The sequence below is a fragment of the Chlorocebus sabaeus genome, chromosome X (assembly GCF_047675955.1).
Source record: "Chlorocebus sabaeus isolate Y175 chromosome X, mChlSab1.0.hap1, whole genome shotgun sequence".
In the NCBI taxonomy this organism is placed as follows: Eukaryota; Metazoa; Chordata; class Mammalia; order Primates; family Cercopithecidae; genus Chlorocebus; species Chlorocebus sabaeus.
In genome coordinates this window covers 112555643-112582109 of record NC_132933.1, presented here as the reverse complement: position 1 = coordinate 112582109, position 26467 = coordinate 112555643, and the positions used below count along the sequence as shown (strand labels likewise).

The 26467-nt window shown below is 47.8% G+C and overlaps 1 long non-coding RNA gene and 1 other non-coding gene across 3 annotated transcripts; both read left to right on the top strand.

Annotated features, from left to right (window-relative positions):
• On the top strand, nt 1-26467 carry LOC103232910 (uncharacterized). Of its 2 annotated transcripts, XR_012092044.1 has the most exons (4): nt 1-151; nt 18657-18724; nt 20597-20897; nt 22800-26467. It is a non-coding gene; the product is annotated as an uncharacterized lncRNA (long non-coding RNA). The 2 variants fall into 2 exon arrangements; XR_005238615.2 differs by having other exon boundaries at nt 3-151; nt 20597-26467.
• LOC119622058 (small nucleolar RNA U13) lies at nt 22369-22472 on the top strand. Its single transcript, XR_005238652.1, has one exon. It is a non-coding gene; the product is annotated as a small nucleolar RNA U13 (small nucleolar RNA).

Here is a 26467-nt window from a genome sequence, read left to right as displayed (position 1 = left end):
GGGAGGGGCTCTCACTTGTGCCCAGGGAAAGGTCATGGTCAATGAGAAAGCCTTTGATGGGGAGAGTCTGAGATGAGACCCAGGAACATCACCACGCAGCTGTCCAGGAAAGATGTGGGACCCTCTGTCAGACCAGGCCAGTTCTCTTAAGGTAAGATCAGCAGGCCAAGGTCCTGGGATGTGGGAGCTCCTAGGAAGTGGACTGGGATGCCTGAGGGATCCAAGAATTAGCAGTGTCCTGTGTGGTCTCGCTGAGGGAAGCCAGGCAAATTCTAGCAGCTCAGCTGTAACAGCCAGAGCTCTTGGCTCCAAGCAACAGGAAACAATTCTGGCTTATTTAAGCAGAAAAGGACTTTATGAAAAGGATCTTGGGGAACTCACAAAATAACCAAGAGGGCTGAAGAATCCAGTTTGGTGAGCCGACCAAGGAGGCTGTACAGCAGTCAGGACCACAGCCAAAGTCGGGCCAATCCAGGGATGACCTCGCTGCCAAGTCCAGGACTCCCTGGCATACACTGCCACCTTGGGACATGGATATGGTCCCTGCTGCCCCAGGAAATGGAATGCCATTGCCTTGGTGACTGCCACCGTCCACCAGAATGGACTTCAGTGCTCCTTGCATCTCAGTATTACCAGTTCCCAACTCCAAGCCTTTAATAGGGGCATCTGATGGGTTGAGCCTAAGGCAGGAGCCTATGCCAACTGCAATGGCGGCTGTGAAAGTGCCTATCTGGGATTTTTAGCTTCTCTGGTGGGAGGCAACTAGGAAGATGGAGGATTCTCCAAATATGGGAGGAGAGGTTGGAGGCTAGATACCTCACCTGGAAAAATGCAGGGCAGCTGAGTGTTGGAGAAACGTGTCTCCAGAGACAACCTGTGCATGTATTCCCCCTCCTCCAGATGTCGATGTCGGGGGGCAGGGGGGTGAGGTCAGGAAGTATACAACGTGGGGTTGGGAACCCTGGGTTTGATTATGAGTCTCCTCTGCCTGTCAACTTGAGATAAGCTATTCACAATCCTGGGGCCTCAGTTGTACCTCAGTGCCTTTGAGCATGCAGAAGGAGTGTGCTAGCTTTTGCTGTCGTGTGGGCCCTCTGGCCGAATGATGCCCCAAGACTGCCAAAGCCCCAAATGGAATGGGGCTCTTTGCTCAAGGTAATGATTGAAAGTACGGGTTTTGGAGTCAGGGAGATTGGGGTTTACCAGCCATGTGCCTTTGGATGTGTTCTTTAACCTCTCTGAACATTAGTTTCCTTATCTGCAAAATGTAGGCATGGTGGCAGGCACACAGCCTCCCTTCCAACCTTGTCCTATGGTGCCCCCATGGTCTGCAGAGACTGAAAGGCTAAAAACTGGATTTCCCAGACACCTTTGCAGCTGGGACTGTGGATGAGAATTCAGTTTTACCAGTTAGATGCACTCGTGTGAAGTTAGGATGGCAGATGTGAGGCAGAGCCCACAATTCTTGCCTGCTGCTCTGGCTGTACCTGCTGGAGGTGTGTGTGTGTGAAACAACATTCTAGTGTTTGCTCAGTTACCAGCTTTGTGGGTGTTGAGAGGGGTTGTGGTGGCAGTGGCTTCCTGATCCTTGGATCACAGCTATGGTAGTGCACTCTGGAAATCTACATTTCCAGAGGCGGGCTCCCTCACGCCCCACCTTTCTGATAGTGGAAGAGATGGCAGTAATCTTGGCGGACCAGTTCAGTGGTGTTGTTTTGGGAGCCCAGAGACTGACTGCTCCTCCTGCACCCTTCCAATAATTTTGTCAGTACCTAATTTCCTGTGTTAAATCTCTTCTTGCTTAAAATAGCTGGAGAGGTTCTCTCTTTCCTGCAATTGAACTCCAACTGCTGTCAGGGTAACCCCCATTTGCTCCCAAGGTTATTGATGGAATGAAACGAGATGATAAATCCCTTTATGTATGCTAGGTATTTGTCTTTTTCTTTTTCTTTTTTTTTCGAGGCAGAGTCTCGCTCTGTCGCCCAGGCTGGAGTGCAGTGGCGCGATCTCAGCTCACTGCAAGCTCCGCCTCCTGGGTTCACGCCATTCTCCTGCCTCGGCCTCCCGAGTAGCGGGGACTACAGGCACCGTCACCACACCTGGCTAATTTTTTTGTATTTTTAGTAGAGATGGGGTTTCACCATGTTAGCCAGGATGGTCTCGATCTCCTGACCTCGTGATCCACCCACCTCGGCCTCCCAAAGTGCTGGGATTACAGGCATGAGCCACCGCGCCCGGCCTGCTAGGTGTTTTTCAAAAACAGGTCTCTTTTTTTCAGAGGTGACTAAATGTGATAGAAACCCTTGTGACAAGCCACCCTAATTTGTACAAGCTCTCAGCCAGTTGTTTTACATAGAGTTGCTGGGGCAGGAAACAACCTGAAAGAATTCAGATTCTTTGGGTGGGTCGCCTGCTTTCAAAGGCTCATCAAGTCCTTGTACTTATTCAGGGGGAGTTCTGCCTCCCTGCCTACCATTAGAGTAATGACTGGCACCACAGGCATGGCACAGGCAGCTGGGAAAGGTGACAGGCTTCCTGGTGTGAGCCCAGAAGTTCAGCTGCCAGAGATCCTCCTCCGTCTGTGACTGTGCTCCACCATGATCACTACTAGTTCGTGTTAAAGCACACTGTTTAGGCTGGGCGTGGTGACTCACGCCTGTAATCCCAACACTTTGGGAGGCTGAGGTGGGTGGATCACTTGAGGTGAGGAGTTCCAGACCAGCCTGGCCAACATGGTGAAACCCCGTCTCTACTAAAAATACAAAAATTAGCTGGGTGCGATGGTTCACACCTATAATCCCATCACTTTAGGAGGTCGAGGCAGGCAGATCACTTCAGGCCAAGAGTTCGAGACCAGCCTGGCCAACATGATGAAACCCTGTCTATTCTAAAAATACAAAAATTAGCAGGGGTGGTGTCATGCGCCTGTAGTCTCAGCTACTCAGAAGGCTGAGGCAAGAGACTTGCTTGAACCCGAGAGCCGGAGGTTGCAGTGAGCTGAGATCGTGCCACTGTACTCCAGCCTGGGCGACAGAGTGAGACTTCATCCCCCTCCCCCCAAAAAAATTTTAGCTGGGCGTGATGGCGTGCACTTCTCATCTCAACTACTTGGGAGGCTGAGGCAGGAGAATCACTTAAACCCGGGAGGCAGAGGTTGCAGTGAGCGGAGATGGTGCCACTGCACTCCAGCCTGGGCGACAAAGCAAGACTCTGTTTCCAAAAAAAAAAAAAGAAAAGAAAAGAAAAGAAAAAAGCACGTTGTTTAATTCCTGCCTCCTCCCAGTTAATCTCCACGCGATATTTACAAAACCTTCCCCTCCCCTCCCATGAAGAACAGGCTGACAAAAGATCTTGCTTTCTGTGGTGAAGAATGTTCTCATGGCCATGGCATTGGCCTCCTGAGTTAGGAGTTTCCAGAGAAAACAACTGAGAGGATGTAAATTGTACAAGGACAGGTTGCTTGGGGAGAAGTTCAAAAGACAAGGCTGGGCTTGGAGGACTGGGCCACCCATGCAGAAGGGCGTTGGGTGCTGCGAAAGGAGAGGAACACAGAACTGGAGAAAGGGTGTGAAAGTAAAGGGGGATCTTGGAAAGCCCCCCCCCCCCGCCCCCGACCCTGTTCAGTGGACAGAATGCTTCTCTCCCCTCATAGATCCAAATCCTTCATCTTCCCATCTCACCCTCTTGCTCTCTGTCATTCGATTTCCTGCCACAAAATGGGGACCCTCTGTGGAGTGAGGAACCAGGCAGGTGGCCCTAGGGGCCTCCAAGCTGGGTGGAAGCTGGGCTGGGGTTGGTTGCCGGAACAATCCAGGCTCCACTCCAGCCCATAGGGGGCTTGAGGCTGGGTGGGTGTGATAAACTGTTTCAGTGGTTTTCAGGAGCCCTAATCAATTGCGAGGCAGAGCAAAGCCCTCTGGGGACAGATAAAGCCAGCCCTGTGTCAGTGCCCAGTTGGAGTTTGTGTGGTTTGAACTTTTGTGTGGTTTGGACAAGTTCACCGGGTTTTGCTGGGGCGGTTTATTCTGTTTCCAAACTGCAGTAGAGGGAGGCAAACGGCCCTTGGACCCTACAAGCCACTCCTGAAATGCGATAGGTGGCCTCTCCTCTCTCCCGCATGGTCCCAAAGGCTCAGGGAAGAGAGGCCGGGCAGGTCCAGGCCACAGCGTTCCTGGTTCCCGCCGGTGGCTCCGGGTGTAGACATTTCTAGAAACGCTCCCCCACCCAAGGCTGGCTAAACCTTCCCGTTGGGGAGCTGAGCTGCTGCAGGTTTGACTGTCTGCTCCCGCTTCCAAACTAGAAAGACGAATGCCCACTTTCGGATTCCATCTTCTGCCACGGACGCCTCCGGGACGCGCAGCCGCCCGGCGCAGAGGAAGCCCGGGACGCTGGGGACACCGCCTGGAGCCTCCGCGCATAGCACCGGGGCGTTTTTTTCCTTCCAGCTGGAGGCTTCCCATTTAACCTCGAAAGTGCCAGAAGATCCGGATCTCTGGCGGGCAGGCCTTTGGCTGGCTCTGGGCGAGGCTGGGACCCCAGATCCGAGTGCCTCTGGCGAGCACTCGGCGTGCAGATGTCTTGGGGGGCCTATACGCTGGAGAGGAAGTCTGCCCAGCGAGGTGGACGGACACTGGGCCCTCGGGGACCCATCTGACAACGCCTGGTTCCCTGGGAAGCCTGTGCGAGCCTGCGGGGGGCCAGGGCAAAATAGAACCAGGAACATGTGTTGTTTGGGAGGGAAGCCGGGGCGCATGGCATGTCTCAATAGTGCTGGCACCCTCCAGGGACCTTCCTGCTTCCACAGAAGGTGGGGACGGGGAGGCGAGCATGGAGAGAGAGAAAGGAAAGTGGGAAGAAATTGGTCACGGAGGAAGCTATTTTTATGCTTTGCTACAGCTGCGTGCGTTTCTCTGACCAACTAGGCAGCGAAAATTAGACCGGCTCTGGCTGAAAACAGGCCCTAAACCTCACCGGGGGGTGGGGGTAGTGGGACACGCGCAGGAAAGGGGAGGAGAGGGGGAAATCCCCTTGGATCTGGCAAACCCCAGTGTCCCGGAAGCTGTCAATGCGCAGCGAACAAGCTCCCCTGCCCTCCCCGGCTCCAGATGCCTCAACCTTCACCTTGGATGTCGGAGGCATCCTTTCCCCTCTGTGTCACATCTTGGGCATGACACAGCCAAGACTGAGGGTTAGTTCATCAGTGTCTTCTGCTTTTAGGCCTCAGAGGACCTTATCCTTTTTGGCAGGGGACCAGACCTCCTGGGTGGCCTCCGTCACCACTAAGTCACTTGGGCACCTGGAGAAATGGCAAAGGTCCCAAACAGGAAACCAAGATTGGGAAGTGAGGGCCCTAGAATTAGAATCTTTTGGGGTCTATGATTGTCTAGGTCAGCGGTTCCCAAAGTGCGGTCTGAGGATCCCTGTGGTTCCCTGAGCCCTTTTCAGACTGTTCTTTTCTAACTGCAAAGCTCCATTAGGCTGGATTTTCTTCAGCCAAAACAACCTATCACAACGCATTGGATGCCCAAGCCACTATGAGGAAGCAGCTGTCTTCGATTAAGCCAGATATTAAAGAGGTTTGCAAAAATGTAGGAACGATGCCACTTTTCTCCCTAAACTTTTTTATTTGTTTTGGAAAATATGGTTATTTTTAAATAGAATTGTGCTATTGATGTTACTATAGATGTTACCATGCATTTTATCCATTGCTGTGTAACAAGTTACCCCCAAAACTTAGTGGCTGAAAACAACAGACATTTATTATCTCACACAGTTTCTGTGGGTCAGGAATCTGGGAGCAGCTTAGCTGGGTGGTTCTGGCTCAGGGTCTCTTAGGAGACTAATCAGGGTGTGTTCCAGGGGTAGGATCATCTCAAAGCTCAGCCGGGGAAAGATCCACCTCCAGGCTCACTCGTGGCTGCTGACAGGCCTGGGTTTCTTGCCACGAGGCCCTCTCCACGGGGCTGCCTCGTGACAAGGCAGCTGGCTCCTCCTAGGGAGAGAAAAGAGGGCACCCAAGACAGAAGGCACAGTCTTTTTGTAATCTAATTTTGGAAGCCACATCCCTATAGGACAATAGATCTATTAGGAGTGAGTCTGTAAGTCCAGCTAGCGTTCAAGGGGAGGGAATTACTCAAGGGTGTGGGTGACAGAAAGTGGGAATTACTGGGCGCTATCTTAGAGGCTGCCCACCACACATGTAATATATTAATGATTGTTATTTTTAGATCAATTAATACATAAATATTAAAAATGTTCCTGTTTTCATTTTTAATGTGGGAAATACTGATAAGACCAATATAACCAAAAGCATTTTGGAGTCCTCGATAATAAATTAAAAAGTCAAGGAGTCCCAAGACCTAAAGGTTTGAGAACTGCTGGTCTAGGTTTGTGGTACTTACAGGAGAAGTACCTTGGTACTATGTGGGGGCCAGTCCATCCACCCACCCATCCACCCATCCATCCATCCATCTATCCCTCCATCCAACCATCCCTGCATCCTTGCATCCATCCATCTACACACTCAGCTATCCACCCATACATGCAATCGAAATATTCAAACTACTGGGCTAGGGCTGGTGCTTTAACAGTAAACAAGACCGCCAGTGATTGTCCTATGGAGCTATAATATGTTAACAGATGACACAATTAACAAATAAATAAGATAAATTTTTAAAACAGTAACTTCAAGTTGTGATAAGTTGGGACCCCAAAGCCTAGACCCTGGAGAAGCAGTTACTCTTGAATTGACACTATTTTGGGGGGCATTATAATAGGTGACCCACACTGTGGGTGAGGTGGGCCCAGACTGCATGGTCCAGGGAGAAGGGAGTATGTCCCAGCTGTGGCCAGATAAGTGTAAAGCCCTAATGAGCCAGAATAATCTGGTATCTCCCAGGTTCTTCATGCTTAGTTAATTTTTGCCCCCCACCCACAATGAGTTTTTCATAAAAGTCCAGCTTCCTTTAAGTCTCTAGGGCAAGCCTGGGGGGAAATAATCCAGGTTTGTCCTGGAAGCCAGGGTACTGGTGACTGTGAGACTTAGGGTGAGAGGCTCTCACGTGGAAGATGCAACCCATATGGGCAGAATAACTGGGACTACAGGCGCGTTCCACCATGCCTGGCTAATTTTAAAAAATGTTTTTTTGTAGAGACCCAAGCTGGTCTCAAACTCCTGAGCTCAAGTGATCCTCCCACCTCGGCCTCCCAAAGTATTGGGATTACAGGCATGAACCACTGTTCTCCACCTGATAACATTTTTTGGGAGGAGGTAGGGATAGTCTGGGGCAGAGACAGGCAGTGATCCCAAGCTGGAGACACAAGGAGGCCAGGCTGTGGGACAGAAGCAGGGGGTGGGTGGCTGGGATGAGAATAGAGCATACATGACAAATAGTGGCTGAGCACAGTGACTCACGCCTGTAATCCCAGCACTTTGGGAGGCCAAGGCGGGCAGATCACTTGAGGTCAGGAGTTCAAGACCAGCCTGGCCAGCATGGTGAAACCTGCCGTCTCTACTAAAAATACAAAAATTAGCCAGGTGTGGTGGTGCACGCCTATGATCCCAGCTACTTGGGAGGCTGAGGCAGGAGAATTGCTTGAACTCAGGAGGTGGAGGTTGCAGTGAGCTGAGATCACACCATTGCACTCCAGTTTGGGCGACAGAGCAAAACTCCGTCTCAAGGAAAAAAAAAAAAAAGACAAGTAGTGACCTTTCCTACTTAAAACCCTTGCCTAGGCCAGCCCTGTTCTGAGCATCAGCTGAAAGACTTTGAGCATTTTTAAAGAGGAAATGTGCCCCCTCCCGCTCCCCCCAACTCGTGGTTTCACAGTGTACATTGTGCTTCAGAAGGCAGGGCTCACCCCCTCAGGGGACACAGCAGCATTAATCTGTTACAGCTGCTTTTAGTGACCAGGTCCCAGCACACAACAGCCTCCAGAAAGACCAGGCCAGGCCTCTTTGGAATGACATGGGGCAGGGGTGCTTTTTTCTAGGGTGGGTGGGTCTTTGCGGACCAGGCACAATTCTGCTTCCAGAGCAGTCTTCACCATAATGGTCCGTTGGTGGCTTCAACCTCAGATTTGAATGTGGGCTGCATCATAGCAAAATGCTAAAACCTTGTGAATATTTGTATGCAAGTTCAAGCCCTATTTGGCTCTTGACCCCTTTTAAGAGAGAACGGGATGTTGCCATTGGTTTCAGGCCTCATCTGTGGATTAAATTGAGCTAATAATAACCAGCTCAATTGCCCCTGACATCAGTGGTTCTGGAAGTATGGTCCTGGCCCGGCAGCATCACTGGGGAGCTTGTTAGAAACACAGATGTTGGGGGCTCACACCAGACTGGCTGAGTCATGCTCTTTGGAGATGGGCTGAGGCCTGGGGATCTGTGTTTTAACAAGCCCTCCGGTTGATTCTGACGCCCATTCAAGTTTGAGAGTCACTGTTCATTAAGTGTATTAACCCTATTTAAGAGATGAAGAAAATGCAGTTCAGAGGGGCATAAGTAACTCTACCAGGATCAAGCCGCCAGCAAGTGGAGTGCCCGGACTCAAACCTACGTGTTTCATTGGAGGAATTATGTGGGCCGAGCATGGTGGCTCACACCTGTAATCCCAGCACTTTGGGAGACCAAGGAGGGAGGATCTCTTGAGGCCAGATGTTTGAGACCAGCCTGGCCAACAGGGCAAGACTCCCCCATCTCCAAAAAAAAGAAAAAAAAAAAAAAAAAGAGGAACTGTTTTTTCTTTTGTTTCTTCCGGTCCACCCATCTATCCTCTTTCAGCCTCGATTCTCTCTCCTGGGGTTCTCAACTTGGCTGCATATTGACACCAGCTGGGGAGCTTTAAAAAATAATATTGATGCTAGGGCTTCACCCTAGGAAACAGCATCTGCAGGGGGTGGCTCCAGCATCTGTACTTTCTTCTTCCCTGATCACAGGCAGCTTCACCCAGGTTCCGCTGCCATTTAAAATGCTTCTTGGCCAGGCGTGCTGGCTCACGCCTGTAATCCCAGCGCTTTGGGAGGCTGAGGCAGGCAGATCACAATGTCAGGAGTTTGAGACGAGCCTGGCCAACATGATGAAACCCCATCTCTATTAAAAATACAAAAATTAGCCGGGTGTATTAGCGCATGCCTGGTAATCCCAGCTACTCAGGAGACTGAGGCAGGAGAATCGCTTGAACCCAGGAGGCAGAGGTTGGAGTGAGCCGAGGTTGCGCCACTGCACTCCAGCCTGGGTGAAAGAGCGAAACTCAGTCTCAGAAAAAAAAAGAAGTCTCTGATGAATGCATTTGCACTAAGGTGTGAGTAATTGAATGTGTTACCTTTCTGGGGTATCTGCATTTGAAAAAAGAAACCAAGGACATAAAATAATGAATTGCACAAGCATCCCAGCAAGTGGGAGAGGCCGGCTTTTGATCCCGATTTGCACTTGTGGTAGATTGATTGCTCTTAACGCACCCTGCTGGAATCTACCCGGCAGACCTGCTCGTACCCAGCCTTATCTGAGGTTTCTGAGTATGTTGTGTCTTTTTGAGGGGCGTTTTGGACTAAAAGAACTTGCATGAATCATTCTTGAATGCCCTTAAGCTCAGCCTTGCTCACACAGGGCTGAGTTTCCCAAACCCGTAACGGCCGGTCAGTTCCATTCTAACTAGCCAGCAAAACCAAAATCGTTTTTAAAAGGATGTTACTTTTAAAGCATTCCAGAATGAATGCTAAGGACCTCTCTCTTCAGGCCTCTTCCCACGTCCATCCAAACATATTCTGCCACAGAAATTGCGGCGGCACCTAAGTCATAAGTTAGAGAAGAGTAATTCCCCAGACCCTTATTCAAACACATTGTGTGAGACCCACAGTGTGGCTAACTCTAGGACTTGAAAAGATTTAGATGTTGACCTAGGCTGCAGGCTCCCTCCATCCCGTTTAATTTTAAGTTGTGATCAACCTTTGGTCTTTAAAAGCAAAGAGAAAGAAAAGCCCACCCTAAAATGACTTTTTTTTTTTTTTAAATGGCAGCGACAGTCTCTACCCTGTTTCCCGCACCTGGTGGGGGACACAGAAACACCTCCGCCCTTCAGGAAACAGCCCACTTGTCAGCAGCTGGGCTCCCAGGAACAAAGGCCTAGGTTCATTACCACAGTATCGACCGTGACACGTTCCACCCGGGCCACCTCCCCCAGAGTTCCTCAATTCACACCCCAAATGAAGTGTAATTGGACCTGGACACCTTTGAAGTCCTCTAGCAGATTGCCAGCATTTTGAAATGTCCTTGATTTGCATGGTGAGGACCTGGTTGGAGGTGACATTTTCCTTCCCCTCATCCCACAGTTTTAAAGACAGAATTATTTTAAATGACATTCTCCAACCAGGAAGAGTTACCATGGAAGAAATCAAAGTTCTCAAAGCCAAAAAAGAAAAAAAAAAAAAAAAAGAAAGAAAGAAAAGAAAAGGAAAAATGTCCGATGATTTGATTAATTTCTAATTCACACTTTGGCCCAGTCCTGGATCTAAGGGTGCCACATAGGGAGCCATGGTTTCCTCCCCAACTTCTCCCCAGGTCTCCAACCTAGGGGATGACAAGGACTCAGGAGACTTGGCTAGGAGGTTCTGATGGCCAGCAGGCCACTTGTCAGACCTGAAATCAGAAAACAAGCGCAGCTGCAGGCCCTTGGGTTGGTGAGGGAGGCAGTGTGTTGATTGCAGACCATCTATCTTCCTTCCCAGCTGAGCCAGGGCTGCTCTGCGGAAATCACGTGCACTCCCAGAAATAAGCGTGCCTGTGTGCACCATGAGTCTAAAGCTTGATGGTTTCCTGCAAGCCAGAGGAGGAAGGGCCTGCCTGGTGGAGTCATGCCTGCAGACACGTGTCGAGCCCATGAGGGGCCAGATTGGCAGTCCATTTTGCTCTAGGAAGCGGCCAGCCCCCAGTTTGCAGCCGCCCCCCAACTTGTCTGCTTCTGAGAGCTTCCTCGGGGGCAGCCATCCTCTGAAGCAAATGACCCACTTTCCCCCAGAGCAGCGCTGTCCGACAGAACTCTCTGTGAGCACGGAAAGGCTTTCTATCTGTGCTGTCCAATAGGGGAGCCACCAGTCACATGTGGTTACTGAGCACTTGAGATGTGGCTGGTGTGATTGAGGAACTGAATTTTATATTTTCTTTAACTTTAATTGAAGTAGCCACATGTGGCGAGTGGACAAGTGGGACAGCACAAAGATAGATGAACAAATAAAACCCATAAGAAGGCCGGGCACAGTGGCTCACTTCTGTAATCCCAGCTCTTTGGGAGGCTGAGGCAGGAGGATTGCTTAAGGCCAGGAGTTCAAGACCTCATCTCTACCAAAAATTTTTAAGAAGTAGCTGAGTGTGGTGTCACACACCTTTAGACCCAGTTGCTTGGGAGGCTGAGGCAGGAGGACTGCTTAGCCCAGGAGGTTGAGGCTGTAGTGAGCTATGATCGAGCCACTGTACTCCAACCTGGGGGACAGAGCAAGACCCTGTCTATAAAAACAAACAGGCTGTGTGTGCTGGCTCACGCCTGTAATCCTAGCACTTTGGGAGGCCAAGGCGGGCAGATCATGAGGTCAGGAGATCGAGACCATCCTGGCTTACATGGTGAAACCCCGTCTCTACTAAAAACACAAAAAAAATTAGCCAGGCGTGGTGGTGGGCAACTGTAATCCCAGCTACTCCAGAGGCTGAGGCAGGAGAATGGCATGAACCCAGGAGGTGGAGCTTGCAGTGAGCCCAGATCATGCCACTACACTCCAGCCTGGGCAACAGAGCGAGACTCCATCTCAAAACAAACAAACAAAAAACAAAACACCCAAGAGTGGAAGTCCCAGTTTGCAGGGTATATAATGTTGACTATCAACTCCCCAAAAAAGGCCATCAGAAAAAATCAAGCAGTGCTAGTTTAAGTTTATTAGACCTGCTTCAGTAAGAGAGAGCCCCCTTGACAGAATGTTACTAGCGTCTCAAAGTGGGGAAACTGGCGACATGTATTTATAATGTTTTAGAGCCCAGACTGGGTGATTTCCAAATTGGGTCTTTCAAGGCAAGAAATTTGGACTGGGGAGAGTTTATGGAGAAATAGCTTTCGGCTGGTGAATACAGCAAGGCCAAAGTCCTGTAGTAACCCTTGATTGGCTAGCTAGCTGCTGGTCTTGACAACAAGTTATTTTAGTGGGTTCCATCTTATCTTCCAGAAGCAAGTATTTCTTAGGGCAAGTAGCTAAGGTATTTTTGCTTGTTTTCAGTATTATTTTAACATAGGGACATGAGCGTATGCCTGGTCCCAGTATTGTTTAACATAGGGACAGGGAATAACAAATTACCCCAAAACTTCATGACTTAAAACAATAAACATTTATTATCTCACAGTTTCTGAGAGTTAGGAATTTGAGAGTGGCTTAGCTGGGTGGTCCTGGCTTGAGGTGTCTCATGAGGTTGCAGCCAGGGTGTTGGCCGGCACTTCCAACAGTTATCTGAAAGCTTTCCTGGGACTGAAGGACCCACTTTCAAGGTTGCTCGCTCACATAGACAGTACAATGGGGTTGGCTGTTGGCAGGAGGGCTCAGTTTCTTGCCATGTGGTCCTGTCCAATGGGACTGCTTGAGTGCACTTATGGCATGGTAGCTGGCTTCCCTGAGAGCAAGTGACTCAAAAGAGAGCCAGACTGAGCCCACAATGTCTTTTATTACCTAACCTTGAAGTCTCAGTTTATCATTTCTACACTATCTTATTGGTTATATAGGTCGGCCTTATTTAATGTGGGAGGTGACTGTGCAAGGAGTTAATATCAGGGGGCGAGAATCCCAGGGAGAGGGAATAATGTGGTTTCAGTTCTTAGTGGTAAGTGAGGGATAGTAATATAAGGGGAATGGAGGTTTCTGGGTTTCAGAGCTGAGAAGCAGTGGTGGCAAATCTGAACATGTAGGTTGGGGGGACCCACTGACTGACCCAACATTCCACCCACTTCTTTTGGTATGTTGTTCCAGTTACTGTTGCTACATAACAAGTTACTCCAAAATTCAGTGACTTCAAACAAACATTTCATTATGCTCATGGACTTTCTGGGTCAGGAACTTGTGCAGGGCACAATAGGGGATGGCTTGACTGTGCATTGCAATGTCTGAGGCCTTAGCTGGAAAGACTCAAAGATCAGAGATGATGTGATGCTTAGGAGCTGAGGGTCATCTGAAGGTTCCAGCATTTACATGTCTGGTGCCTGGACTAGGAAGACTCAAATACTTGGACTGTGGATTGAAGAGTTATCAGATGACCTCACCATGTAGCTTGGGCTTCCTCACAGCATGGCAGCCTTAGTATAGTGGGACTTCTTACACGGCAACTCAGGGCTTCAAGTGTGATTGTTCCAGAAAACACGGTGGAAGCTGCATGGGCTCTTATGATCCAGCCTTGGGAACTTCCACTGTGTTGATTGAACCAGTCACAAGCCTGCCTGGATTCAAGGGAAGGGGACACAGACCTCATTTCTCAATGTCAATGGAGAATGTCAATGCCACATTGTAGAAGAGCACATGAGGTGGATGATATTGCTGCAGCCATTCTTGGGAAATACAGTCTGCCATGCGTGACAATTTCCTAAAGCTTTTGTCTTTGATGGGTGGGAGCAGTGGGGGTGGGAGGAATTTGGGCCCAGGGCATCCTACAGAGCTATCTTTGTTAGACAATGCTTGTTCTGTCCTAATCATAGCTTGCTGGCTGCAATGGTATAAACGTTTGTGTCCCCCTAAAATTCATATGCTAATACTAATCCCCAGTGCAATAGTATTAAGAAATGGCGCGGCCGGGCACGGTGGCTCAAGCCTGTAATCCCAGCACTTTGGGAGGCCGAGACGGGCGGATCACGAGGTCAGGAGATCAAGACCATCCTGGCTAACCCGGTGAAACCCCATCTCTACTAAAAAATACAAAAATCTAGCTGGGCGAGGTGGCGGGCGCCTGTAGTCCCAGCTACTCGGGAGGCTGAGGCAGGAGAATGGCGTGAACCCGGGAGGCGGAGCTTGCAGTGAGCTGAGATCCGGCCACTGCACTCCAGCCTGGGCGACAGAGCGAAACTCCGCCTCAAAAAAAAAAAAAAAAAAAGAAATGGCGCTTTTGGGAGATGATCAGTTCATGAGGGCTCTGTCCTCATGGGATTAGTGCCCTTATAAAAGAGGCCCGAGGGAGCTTATTTGTCCCTTCCACCGTGTCCTCACACATAGAAGGCGCCATCTATGACACAGAGGGCCCTCACTAGACACTGGATCTGGTGGTGCCTCGATCTTGGACCTTCCAGCCTCCAGAACTGTGGGCAATAAATTTCTGTTGTTTATAAGCCACCCAATTTATGGTAATTTTTATGGCAACCTAAACAGACCAAGACACTGGCCCAAGCCCAAGCTGACGGGGACACACAAGGAGGAAGAGATGAATCTAGGAAAGGTGGTTCTTCACACAGGCACATAGGACAGTGTCCCAGAGGATGGTGCCAGAGAGAGCTCAGACTGTGTGGCCTTGAACAAGTGGCTTGACACTTGTGTGCCCTATCTCTAAACTGGGAAGGATAAGCCCTGTCTCAGGATTTCTTTTTTTTTTTTTTTGAGACAGAGTCTCGCTCTATTGCCTAGGCTGGAGTGCAGTGGCGCGATCTTGGCTCACTGTAAGCTCCGCCTCCTGGGTTCACGCCATTCTCCTGCCTCAGCCTCCCAAATAACCGGGACTACAGGTGCCCACCACCATGCTCAGCTAATTTTTTGTATTTTCAGTAGAGACAGGGTTTCACCATGTTAGTCAGGATGGTCTCGATCTCCTGACCTCGTGATCCGCCTGCTTTGGCCCCCCAAAGTGCTGGGATTACAGGCGTGAGCCACCGTGCTCGGCCAGGATCTCTCTAAGGAGCAGGTTATGTTCAGTGTGTCAAGTTATAGCAGAGTAGCTGGCACAGAGTGGGCATTCAGGGGATGGTAGCTGCCATTAGAATATCATGATGGCTTCCTCACCCCTTATCCAATCTGAGTCCAATGATCTGTGGCACAGTATTAGATGTGGCTGGGTAACAAATCACCCCAAAATTTAGTGGCTTAAAATAATGAAAGTCTTTTTTTTAAAAAGCAAACCAACAAACAAACAAACAAAAAACAACTGCCCTTGTTCCTGTGACTCCGAATCCAGAGCTTGGCTGGGCAGGGTAGCTTAGGATCTCTCAAGAGGTGGGCTTCAGAAGTTGGCAGTTCTCTGAAGGCTTAGCTTCCGAGGTGGTCCACTCATGTGGCTATTGGCTGGGCGCCTCAGTTCTCTTCACCTAGGCCGTCTGCAGGGCTGTGTAAGTGTCCTCTAGGCATGATGGCTGGCATCCCCTAGAGCAGGGCTTCTCCATGATGGCAGAATCTGCATCTGTCTTAGTCCTGCTAGATCTCCAAAGCCCAGCCTGATGCCTGGCCCAGTGCATTCTGTGAGGTTCCAAAGACTGAGAGCTGCCTTAAGTATTCTGTCCTAGTTCTTTACATTCTTCTGCAAGGTCTTTTGGTGACTCTGCCTATGTTGGCAGTGATCTCCGGTTTTAAAGAAGATCCATGCACCTCTGATTGGGAGAACCTTGGGGAAAAGAGAAAATTCAGGCCTGCCAAGTCTCAGGCTCCGCTGCCCCTCCTTGCCAGAGACTTTCCTTCTAGAGCTCAGCCTTGGGCTTCTGAGTGCATCCTAACAGAGTCCACATTCACAGAAACCCAAATAACTGTTCCACAAGGCAGAGGGCTGTGTGGGCCCTGCGAGAAAGGAGAGAGCATACAGGAAGGAGCTCACATCCTGCCAAGGGTAGCCAAGGAACCCAGTGTTCCAGCTGGGCCGAGAAGGACTGGTCAAAGTTGCTGTTCTGGTTAAGTAGCATGTGCAAAGGCCCTGGGGTGGGAAGATAAGGAACAGGTTCTGGGGCTGCTGAACAGCAAGGATGGGCTGGGAGGGCAGGGACAGATGAGGCCAGAACTCAGGGTTAAAGCTGAATCAAAGGACAGTGGGATACCTGAGGCAGCCACAAGAAGGAAAATGGGGCTGGGGTGAAGAAAATGAAGCAGAGAGCTGAACCAAAGCCACAGCCCTGAGAAAGCGATGATGTAAGGGAAGGAAAGAGGCACCGGGGAGAGATATTTAGATGTAAATCTGACCAGACTAGATGTCCAGATTAGATTAGAGGGGAGGAGGTGGGACGGGTGGGTGAGTGGTTTTCCCTCTGAATGTTTAGAGGCAGCTGTGTTTAAGGAGGCTTAAGGTGTTTACTCAGTGTCCTGGGACCAGAAAGAGACTCCAGAAAGCCTGGGGCCCGGCAGAGTTTGGGCCATGATGTCATTCACACAGGGAGTCTGGCTGCAGCCTGTCTGGGGTGAGGTCCCCACTGCGGCTTGTCTCCTAGGCAACCGACTCTGCTGAGAAACACGCAGTAATGACTCTCTAGATTTGCAGGTTACCAAGCACATGAAACATATATCTTTGTTTCATTTAATTGTCCCAGTGGGAATTATCCCCATTCTACAGATGAAGCCACTGAGGCCTCAAGGCTCGGAGAGGTCGAGTATCTTCTCTCAGGCCAAGGAGATGGCAGAGCTGGGCCTGGAACCCAGTGGTCCTAACCCCTAGCCAAGTCTTCTCTCCAACACACTTTCCTGCTTTCTAGTCTCACAGCTCCCTTAAGAGCTATTTCTATTGAATCCAGTTCACAAGTATTTGCAGAGCTCCTCTGTGAGGTGGGCAGGTGTGGCAGGCTTCAGGTGAAGTTGCAAGCATCTCTGGGTTTTTGGGTGGGGGATCCTGAGAGAAGTATGTTAGGAGTGTGAGTAGTATGATGGGCTGAAAGTGGAGGGGAGGGACACTAAGATCAGAGCCATCAATCAGAAACAGGTCCCTGAAGGCAGACCGTCAGGATGACAAGGATCTTGGGCAAAGGCCCATCAAGGCAAGTGTCAAGTTCACAGAGAACTTGATAACAGGCCTCTCTGCTATCTCCCTCTTCTGGTGCCAGATGTTCATGAATTTGACCTCACCTTTCTGGTTTTGTCTTGTTTATTGTCCCCACTGCACTGCAAGGACTTCCCCTCCCCCTACCACGCCCCTCTTTGTCGGTTCCCTCTTCCAGGAATAGGTGGCCAGGGTAGTACCAGGACCCAGAGAGGAGCTATGAATTCCAGGCTCTTATTTCCTTCCCCAGCTCCCTTTGCCTCTGGAACACCTAAGTGCTTTCTGCGACAAGCTCTCTAAATGATTGGAACTTTCTCCCAAATCAGCACTTTTTCATGCTACATTAGCATTTATTGGTTTGATATTTACATTTGGCAAAGGAGCACCCAGTCCCTGGGTCCCTGGGAGCACACACCATCAACTGAAACAGATGCTAATTGCCATTCATTCCCCTCCCTTCATCCCCTCAGCCCCGCCCCCATCCACCATCTGCTTTGTCCTCCCCCCACCCCCAGTCCAGTAAAAGAAAGTTCTGAAGGGGTTATCTTTACAGACCAAAAGTTCTGCTGATAAACAGGGGCCCTGCAGAGAGGAGAGAGGTATTCCCTACACAGAAGTCCTGGCAGGACCGATCTGAATTTGCATTGCAGTAATGCATATTATACTCCTTTGGAGTAGAATTTCCTTGAGGGCAGGAATCTATTTTGGTTCTTTGAATTTTTCCACATTCCCCTCCAAGACCAAGGATGAAGCTGTCAGAGGCGTTTGAACCAGAGCAACTCCATGTTGAATAGGGGCTGGGTGAAATAAGGCTGAAACCTACTAGGCTGCATTCCCAGACGGTTAGGCATTCTAAGTCACAGGATGAGAGAGGAGGTCAACACAAGATACAGGTCATGAGGACTTGCTGATAAAACAGGTCGCAGCAAAGAAGCCAGCTAAAACCCACCAAAACCAAGATGGCAACGAGAGTGACCTCTGGTCCTCCTCACTGCTACACTCCCACCAGCACCATGACAGTTTACAAATGCCATGGCAACGTCAGGAAGTTACTCTATATGGTCTAAAAAGAGAAGGCATGAATAATCCACCCCTTGTTTAGCATATCATCAAGAAATAACCATAAAAATGGGCAACCAGCAGCCCTGGGGCTGCTCTGCCTATGGAGTAGCCATTCTTTTATTCTTCTACTTTCTTTTTTTTTTTTTTTTTTTGAGACGGAGTCTCGCTCTGTTGCCCGGGTTGGAGTGCAGTGGCTGGATCTCAGCTCACTGCAAGCTCCGCCTCCCGGGTTTACGCCATTCTCCTGCCTCAGCCTCCCGAGTAGCTGGCACTACAGGCGCCCGCCACCTCGCCCGGCTAGTTTTTGTATTTTTTAGTAGAGACGGGGTTTCACTGTGTTAGCCAGGATGGTCTCGATCTCCTGACCTCGTGATCCGCCCGTCTTGGCCTCCCAAAGTGCTGGGATTACAGGCTTGAGCCACCGCGCCCAGCCTATTCTTCTACTTTCTTAATAAACTTGCTTTCACTTAGCTCTATGGACTCACCTCGAATTCTTTCTTGAGCGAGATCCAAGAACCCTCTCTTGGGGTCTAGATCAAGAACCCTTTCTGGTAACAAAGCTAGGCAAATAGTAGATTCTCTAAGAGCATTTGTCTACTCTGAAATTAGTAGAAAGTTCCTCCCTCCCTCTCTCTGGCAGCTGCAGTGAAAGACAGCGAAGGAATTATCTGGGAATCACGAGGAGAATGGAGACCACATGGAAAGGAGGTAAGTTCTCCCTTTTCCCTTTCAAAATCCCCTACAGTTTTGACCAAGGAGCCTAGGCCTGCAAGGTTGTGGTGGAGGGAGGAAGCTGTGTGGTAATGTGGTTAGAGTTCAGCTAGAACTGGCTCCAAAAGTCAGCGTTGCTATGTGACTAGTGCTGGGCTGTTTACTCCACCTCTCTGGGCCTCAGTTTCCTTTTTGGTAAAATCACACTTCCGATCTTTTCTTTCCTCATGGGCTGGTGGTGAAGATGAAGTGAGATCAGGCATGTATGTAATGGGCTTAGGGCACCCTGCCAGGCACACAATAGGCTTAGGAGATGGTGATTCCTGGTATTTCTTCAGACTTTTGGGCCCCATGCCTTGTGAGAGTGGAGTCCTAAGTGTATATTATAATTCCCGAGGGTGTCTCAGTATATTTATGCTGTCCCCTGTGATTTTAAAGGGCAGGCTCTCATATCAGCCTCAGAGCCTTGCTACTCAAAGTAGGGTCTGCAGATCATCAGCAGCAGCTTCACCATCACCCAGGGGGCTGTTAGAAAGGCCCACTCTAGACCTGATGAATCCAAATCTGCATTTTAAGAAGATCCCTCAGTGACTCATACGCACATTAAACTTTGAGAAGCACTTTAGAAACCCCCCTGTGAGATATCCAATGTGGAAATGACTACTCCCAATTTGAGGATGCAAAAATTTCCTCAAAGAATTGATGACGTTCTTTCCCCAATCCCATGAACATCTAGAAGACAGAAGAGGGTTTGTGACTCCTGTGTGTCCTGGAAACTTCTCTCTACCCATAGTTCTTCCTTGAAGGCTCAGCGCACTCCAGTGAAAGGCAGAGATGAGTGGGCAAAGAGACTAGGGTTTCATCTGCAGTCACATATCCAGGAAGGGGTCAGGGATGCCTGTGGCTGTCTGTATCTGGAGTTCACCAGGAGGAGTTTGGGATATTGGCCTATCGGCTCGAGTTGGGATAACAAGAAGGCAGGAGAAAATGTCTTGTCAACAGACACAAACATTCTTTTGTTAAAATAGAATTTTCAAAAAGTTTAAAAAACTTGACTCTCATGCAAATGTAAAATGACCACATGTCAAAGATTTGATTTAGCTCATTAATTAATGAAGAAACCTGTAAGATGTTAAAACTTATACCCATGAGAATGGAAGGAACTAGTATTTATAGGCAATTTAATAGAAGAATGTTAGGATGAGATGGCTGGATTGGAAATTATTTGCATTTGTATCGGACAAAAATGTGAAAGTTAACCTCTGTCCCTACAGGGGCAATCAAGAGTGCAAGCCCAGCTTTGCACTGCAAGAACACCCAATAATCTCTTTTGCCTATTTCCAATTTGGGATAATTTTTTCTGACACTACCCTCTGCTAGTCCTTGAGAATCTGGAAATAGCTGTTGCTTGAGAATTACCCTTGGAATGGAACGTGGGCCTTGAAAGAAAGGGGGAAAGAAAAGATGAACAAACCCCTCTTCTACCAGATCTGGAGTGTGTGCTTCCCTGTCTACCTTCCCTGGGTCCTTCAGAGCACGGTGCAACTGCATGAGCTGGCACCATGCAGAGGGGAATGATGGCTCACAGGAGGGAGACAAGGCAGCCTGCTCCTGACTCCTATTCTCTGTAACCTTGGCTGTTGCACAGAGGGAGATGATGTATCTGCAAACATATGCAGCCTTGTCCAAAATATTTTCCCCTCCTATGTAGTTCTTGCCAATATTGTTAATCTGTGGGTTGACTTCAGACCAAAATAAATCTCCGGGCCCTGGCCACCAGCTAGCTAATTTTACTTTGTAACCAGGGAATAGAAAGTGCGGGCCCTCAGCCGACCATTCTGTGTTTATTTTGTTTTCTCTCTGCTGCAGTTTAAAAATCACATTTGGAAAAGTAGACCCTTTATGCAAAAGAACAGCCACTGAGAGAAACAGCAACAGAGATGGATGGATTAAAAACGGCAAGTTCTATCATCGCCACCCCCCGTCCCCCCACATACTTTTCTCTCTTTTCAGGATTCTGATGGTGCGTGATGTCTGGAGTTGCAAAATGTGCCAGAAAGCAGAAGGATACACCGCCATTCAGAGAGGATTTTCTTAGGGACTTGAAGAAATTGACCTCGAAATTTCAGTAAATGAGAGGACTGTGGCTGGCCTGTATCTTTGGCACTGGGTACATCCTGTCATTCTTGTTGTACCTACATAAGAGAATTTAACTCTGGGTTCTCCCTGACTAATTCCAGGGGAAGTAAATGGGTAGACCCTTAACACTTCTGTGCCAGAAGGGACCTTGGAGGGCATCTAGTCCAACCTTGCCAGTTGAGAAGCAGGATTACCTAGTGGTTGGGAGCACAGACTTGAAGCCACATAGTCCCAGTTTGAAACTGACTCCATCGCTTACTAGCAGTATGACCTTGGACAAGTTACTAACCTCTGCCTCAGTTTCCTCATCTGTAAGGTGGGGATGGCAATAATTGTCATTGCATCATAGGACTCTAGTGGGGGACAAAATGAGTTAACACATGTAAAGCACCAAGAATGTGCAAAGCATACAATGAACCCTTGATAAGATAAAGAAATGAGGCTCAGAGAGGAGGAGCAACCTCCCCAAGGTCACTCCAGGAATTGACAAACTGAATTGGATTCGATGAAAAAAGAAAAGAGGTTATCGCTTCTTGGAAATTTTGACTAATAACTGTTTTCTTTGCCTGTGTTACATCATCTTGGCTGAACACTTGGAGAGAACCCTCATGTGGAAGTCAGGGCAGTGCATTCTGTTGTGGGTGTACCTCTCACTGACGGTGGCCCTAGTTTTGGGCTGGATGGTCTCTGGGATTCCTGTCGGTACTAACATCTTATAATTCAAAATCAGGGTCTGCACTCTCCATTCAAGCCAAGCCTGTCTTTTCCTACAACACTCTTTGCACTGTTTGTTTCCCCCTCCACCCCATCCCCACCATTTTCCTCTGCCATTTTGCCCAACTGTATCTCACGGGCATCAACAACCAGTTTCCCTTTGGCTTTCTGACTCTGCCCCCTCCTCATTATTCCCTCCCCTTCTCTCCACTGCTAGGGCAATTATGGTCATCAACTGCCCCACACCTTAGCCCTGCAGTTGCCATATTTAAGTTGATTGTATATGATCAGTCTTGTAGGTTCTTGAAAGTTACCATGTTGGCAGCTTGAAAGTAGGGACTTCATATATGCCTTATCATGACCCATTTTGAGGGCCTCATAGAGTGCCCTTGGCAAGGTTATCCTTTACGGTTTGTTGACTGACTCCAAAACGATTTGAAATATTGGATGAAATCTTACATTATCAAGATTCTCTCTAGTACATTCAGTACAGCTATCATTGACGTCCTTTGTTTGCAAGGAAGCCAGTATTGCCAAACTCTAAAACCCAACAAAAAGGATATTTTAGAACAATTATAATTTCAAACTTGAAAATGTCCTGCTGAGACACAGGAGTATGTTAGATACTTCTCCTGCCACCCTCCTTTCTCCTCAACCTCATCCCGCCCCACTCTCCCTAATATACAGGCCCAAGTCAAATTTTACATTACCACCTATTGGTGAAATGAGCCATTGCAGCCCAGCTCTACAAGACATTGTAAATGCCTGGGTAACAGTGAGTGGTGTAGACCCTTTTATGGTTCATAAGCATATTGATTACATTTTCATGCTATTGTGTGAGATGAACCTCCCTCAAACCTTGTTATGATGTCAGCACATTATCCATCTGATGTGAAAAAAAAATGGTGAGTGGAGATTGAAATGCTGGGAGCTGAGAAGGTAGAGTCAGGTATGGCCCAGAGAAATATATTTTGGATTAGGCAGATCCCAAGGAAATAGTGAGGGCTAATAACAGAGGAAGTCCTAGAGTACAAAAGAAATGACTAAGCACTTTAGGGGCTGCAGAGGAAAAGTAAACAGCTATTTGGGGACACCAACTTCTCCACTGTATACTAACACTAGTGTAAATATAGCAAGGCCCAGTGTATATATAACAATGCAGATATAGCTGGCTGACCACCAATGTAATCCTGCCTTTCCCAAATCTTTTTTCCTAAAGTTGTTGGAGAGCAATTAAAAATTCTACATTGAAGACTAAGGGAAAAAGATGTTTCATTATAGAGCTGGGACTGATTGCATTTTCAAAAGGTGGCTGCAACAATATCCCACACACTTTTCTGCTGTATAATCTGTCACTCCTCCATCGAGTACAGGAGACCATTTCTCCATTCCTTTGAATCTGAGTGAGTTCTGTGACTGTTTTGACTGCTAGAATGATGTGGAAGAGAGATTTTGTGATTTGAAAGGCGAGGTCACAGAAAGCCTTGCAACTTCCACCTGACCTGTCAAGAATGCTTGCTCTTGGGATACTCCCTCTTGGAACCCAGCCACTATGCTGTAAGAAGCCCAGTCTACATGCAGACACCACATATAAGGCATCGTAGTCAACAGCCACAGTCAAGTTCCCAGCTGGCAGCCAACTTTAACCACCAGTCTTGTGAGTGAGCCATCTTGGACATCCAGTTTGGTTAAACCTTCAGATGACTCCAGCCCCAGCTGACACCTGACTGCAACCACATGAGAAACCAGGAATGAAAATCCCCTAGCTGAGCCCAGTCAACTCATAGAACTGTGAGAGATAATAATAAGTTGTGGTACTAAGCCACTAGGATTGGGGCACCATGCAATAATAGGTAACCAAGACAGCAGCAACTTTGGTTAGACACATGAGCCATGGGATGACACATAATTAGGTATATTTTTAAAAACTTGGATTCAGCTTTAGGTCTATGCGTCCCCAACATAGAGAGGCACTATTTCAGTTCACATCTGCTGCCTCTGATCAAAGCACTATCTTGCACTTCCAGAGAGAGAGACAGTGCAAGTGTGTCTATTTACTGACAGGCGTCCCCTTGTGTCCCCATCTGTGTAACTGGAGCTCAGTGTCTCTCACACATTCTAGTATGATACTTGGTGCCATATTTGCAGGTCCTGAGGTAAGAACCCATGCTGTTGTCTTTAGAGAGTTTCATGGGTTGGACTGTGCCACATAGGGGCAAAAATCCACCCACACCTTTTCTTTTAATCACCTTTATGGATGTATAATTTACATATATACGTTTTTCTTATTACTTTTTATTTATGTAATTTATTTATTTATTTTTTGAGACAAGGTCTCACTATCTTGCCCAGGCTGGAGTGTAGTGGAGTGATCATGGCTCACTGCAGTCTTGACCTCCTGGGCTTAAGCAATCCTCCCACTTCAGCCACCTGAGTAGCTGGGACCACAGGCACACGCCACCACTCTTGGCTAATTTAAAACTTTTTTTTTTTTTTTTTTTTTTTTGTGGAGACAGGGTCTCACTGTATTGCCGAGGCTGGTCTCAAACTCCTGGGCTCAAGCGATCCTAGTGCCTCTCACTTCCAAAGTTCCTGGATTACAAGCATGAGCCACCATGTCTGGCATCCTTTGTGGATGTATAATTTACATACATACAATAATATGTACCTATTTTAAGTATACAGTTTGATGAGCTTTGACAAATGTAGCCCGTGAAACCACCGCCATAATCAAAGTATAGAACATTTTTTTTTTTTTTTTGAGACGAAATCTCACTCTTGTCGCCCAAGCTGGAGTGCGATGACGTGATCCCGGCTCACTGCAACTTCCGCCTCCCAGGTTCAAGCGATTCTCCTGCCTCAGCCTCCTGAGTAGCTGGGATTACAGATGCCTGCCACCACACCCAGCTAATTTTTGTATTTTTAGTAAAGACGGGGGTTTCACTATGTTTGCCAGGCTGGTCTCGAACTCCTGAACTCAGGCAATCCCCCCCCCTCCTTGGCCTCCCAAAGTGCTTGGATTACAGGCATAAGCCACCGTGCCTGGCCTATAGAACATTTTAATCACCCCAGAGATGTGCCCCCTGTGCAGCCAGTTCCCTCCTCATCCTCCAGCCCCTGGCGAGCACTGATTTGCTTTGCCACTATCAATCAATTTTTGTCTTTTCTGGTATTTCATATGAATGGAATAATAGAGGATAGACTTTTATGTGACTACACACTATTTAGCATAATATTTTGAGGTTCATCCATGTTGTTGTGTATGTCTATAGTTAATTTCCTTTTCTCACCGAATTGTATACCACTGTATGATATATCACAATTTGTCTATTCATTCTCCTGTTGCTGGACATTTTGATTGTTTATTGTTTGGGGCTACTATGAATAAAACTGTTATGGACGTTTATGTACAAGATTTTGTGGACATACGTTTTTATTTCTTTTGGGTAAATATCTAAGAGTGCTGTTACTGGGTATATTAGTACATTTTCATACTGCTGTAAGGAACTTCCCAAGACTGGGTAATTTATAAAGTAAAGAGGTTTAATTGACTCACAGTCAGCATGGCTGGGGAGGCCTCAGGAAACTTATAATCATGGCAGAAGGTGAAGGGGAAGCAAGGCACCTTCTTCCCAAGGCGGCAGGAAGGAGAATTGCCAACTGAAGGGGGAAGATCCCCTTATAAAACCATTAGATCTCTTGAGAACTCACTCACTATCATGAGAACAGCATGGGGGAAAATGCCCCCATGATTCAATTACTCTGCCTGGTCTCTCCCTTGACATGTGGGGATTATGGGGATAATGGGGATTACAATTCATGATGAGATTTGGGTGGGGACACAAAGCTTAACCATATCACTGGGTTATGTAATAAGTGTATATTTAACTTCATAAGAAACTGACAAATTGTTTTACGTACAAGTGAAGTATGAGAGTTCCAGTTACTCCATATTTTTATCAACACTTGATATAATCAGTCTTTTTACTTGTGGCATCCTTGGTGAGTGTAATGGCACCTCATTTGCCCATAGGTTTTTAACTGCCTACCCAACTAGGATGCCAGCAGGGACTGTTTTCACTGTTACATCCCCAGCCCGTAGAATAGCATGTAATAAATATTTTTGGAATGAATGGGTTCATGTCTCTGAGCTTCTGTGTTTTTCTGAAATATTGATTTCTCTAGGGAGTATGGTGCTCAAAGGACTTATGTACTTATGATTGTGAGAGATACTGTCAAATTGCTTGCTTTCTAAAAAATGCCGAACCAACTTACTCTCCCACCAATGCTGGTTATTGTAAATTGTTTACATTTCTCTGCCAATCAAACAAGTTAAAAATAGTATTTCATTGTGGTTTTAATTTTGTGTTCTCCTTATCATTGGGCAAAATCAAGCATCTTTTTGTATGTTTACGGGTCTTTTATACTTCTTCATCTATGATTTGTGTTCCTATATTTTGCTTATTTCTTATTAGACTATTTTTCTAATTAATTTATAGAAACTCTAAGCTTATTGGTGATAGTAACATTTTGTCTGTGATGCATGTTGCAAACATTTTGTAGAGTGACAAGCAGAATGGTCCAGTGATGACTCCAGAACCTTTCTCATGTTGCCTGCTTGAGATGAGAGCCCCTCCTTCCCCCTAGTTGGAGTGGCTGTGACAAACCCAAATTGTTCTGGACTGAGGGCTCTCCTTTTTCCAGCATGTTTGCTCCCATGTCCTGACTGTTTATTCCCTGTATGCAAAGCCACTCCAAGCTTACACAATTAAAAGATTGTGAACCAGGATGGGGAGGCGTGGGCCGCTCCCCTGGATCACAATGGGCTGTGCTTCATACTGCCGAGTGTTTACTTGAAAACTTCCCCAATAAAACCTGTTCCTTGTA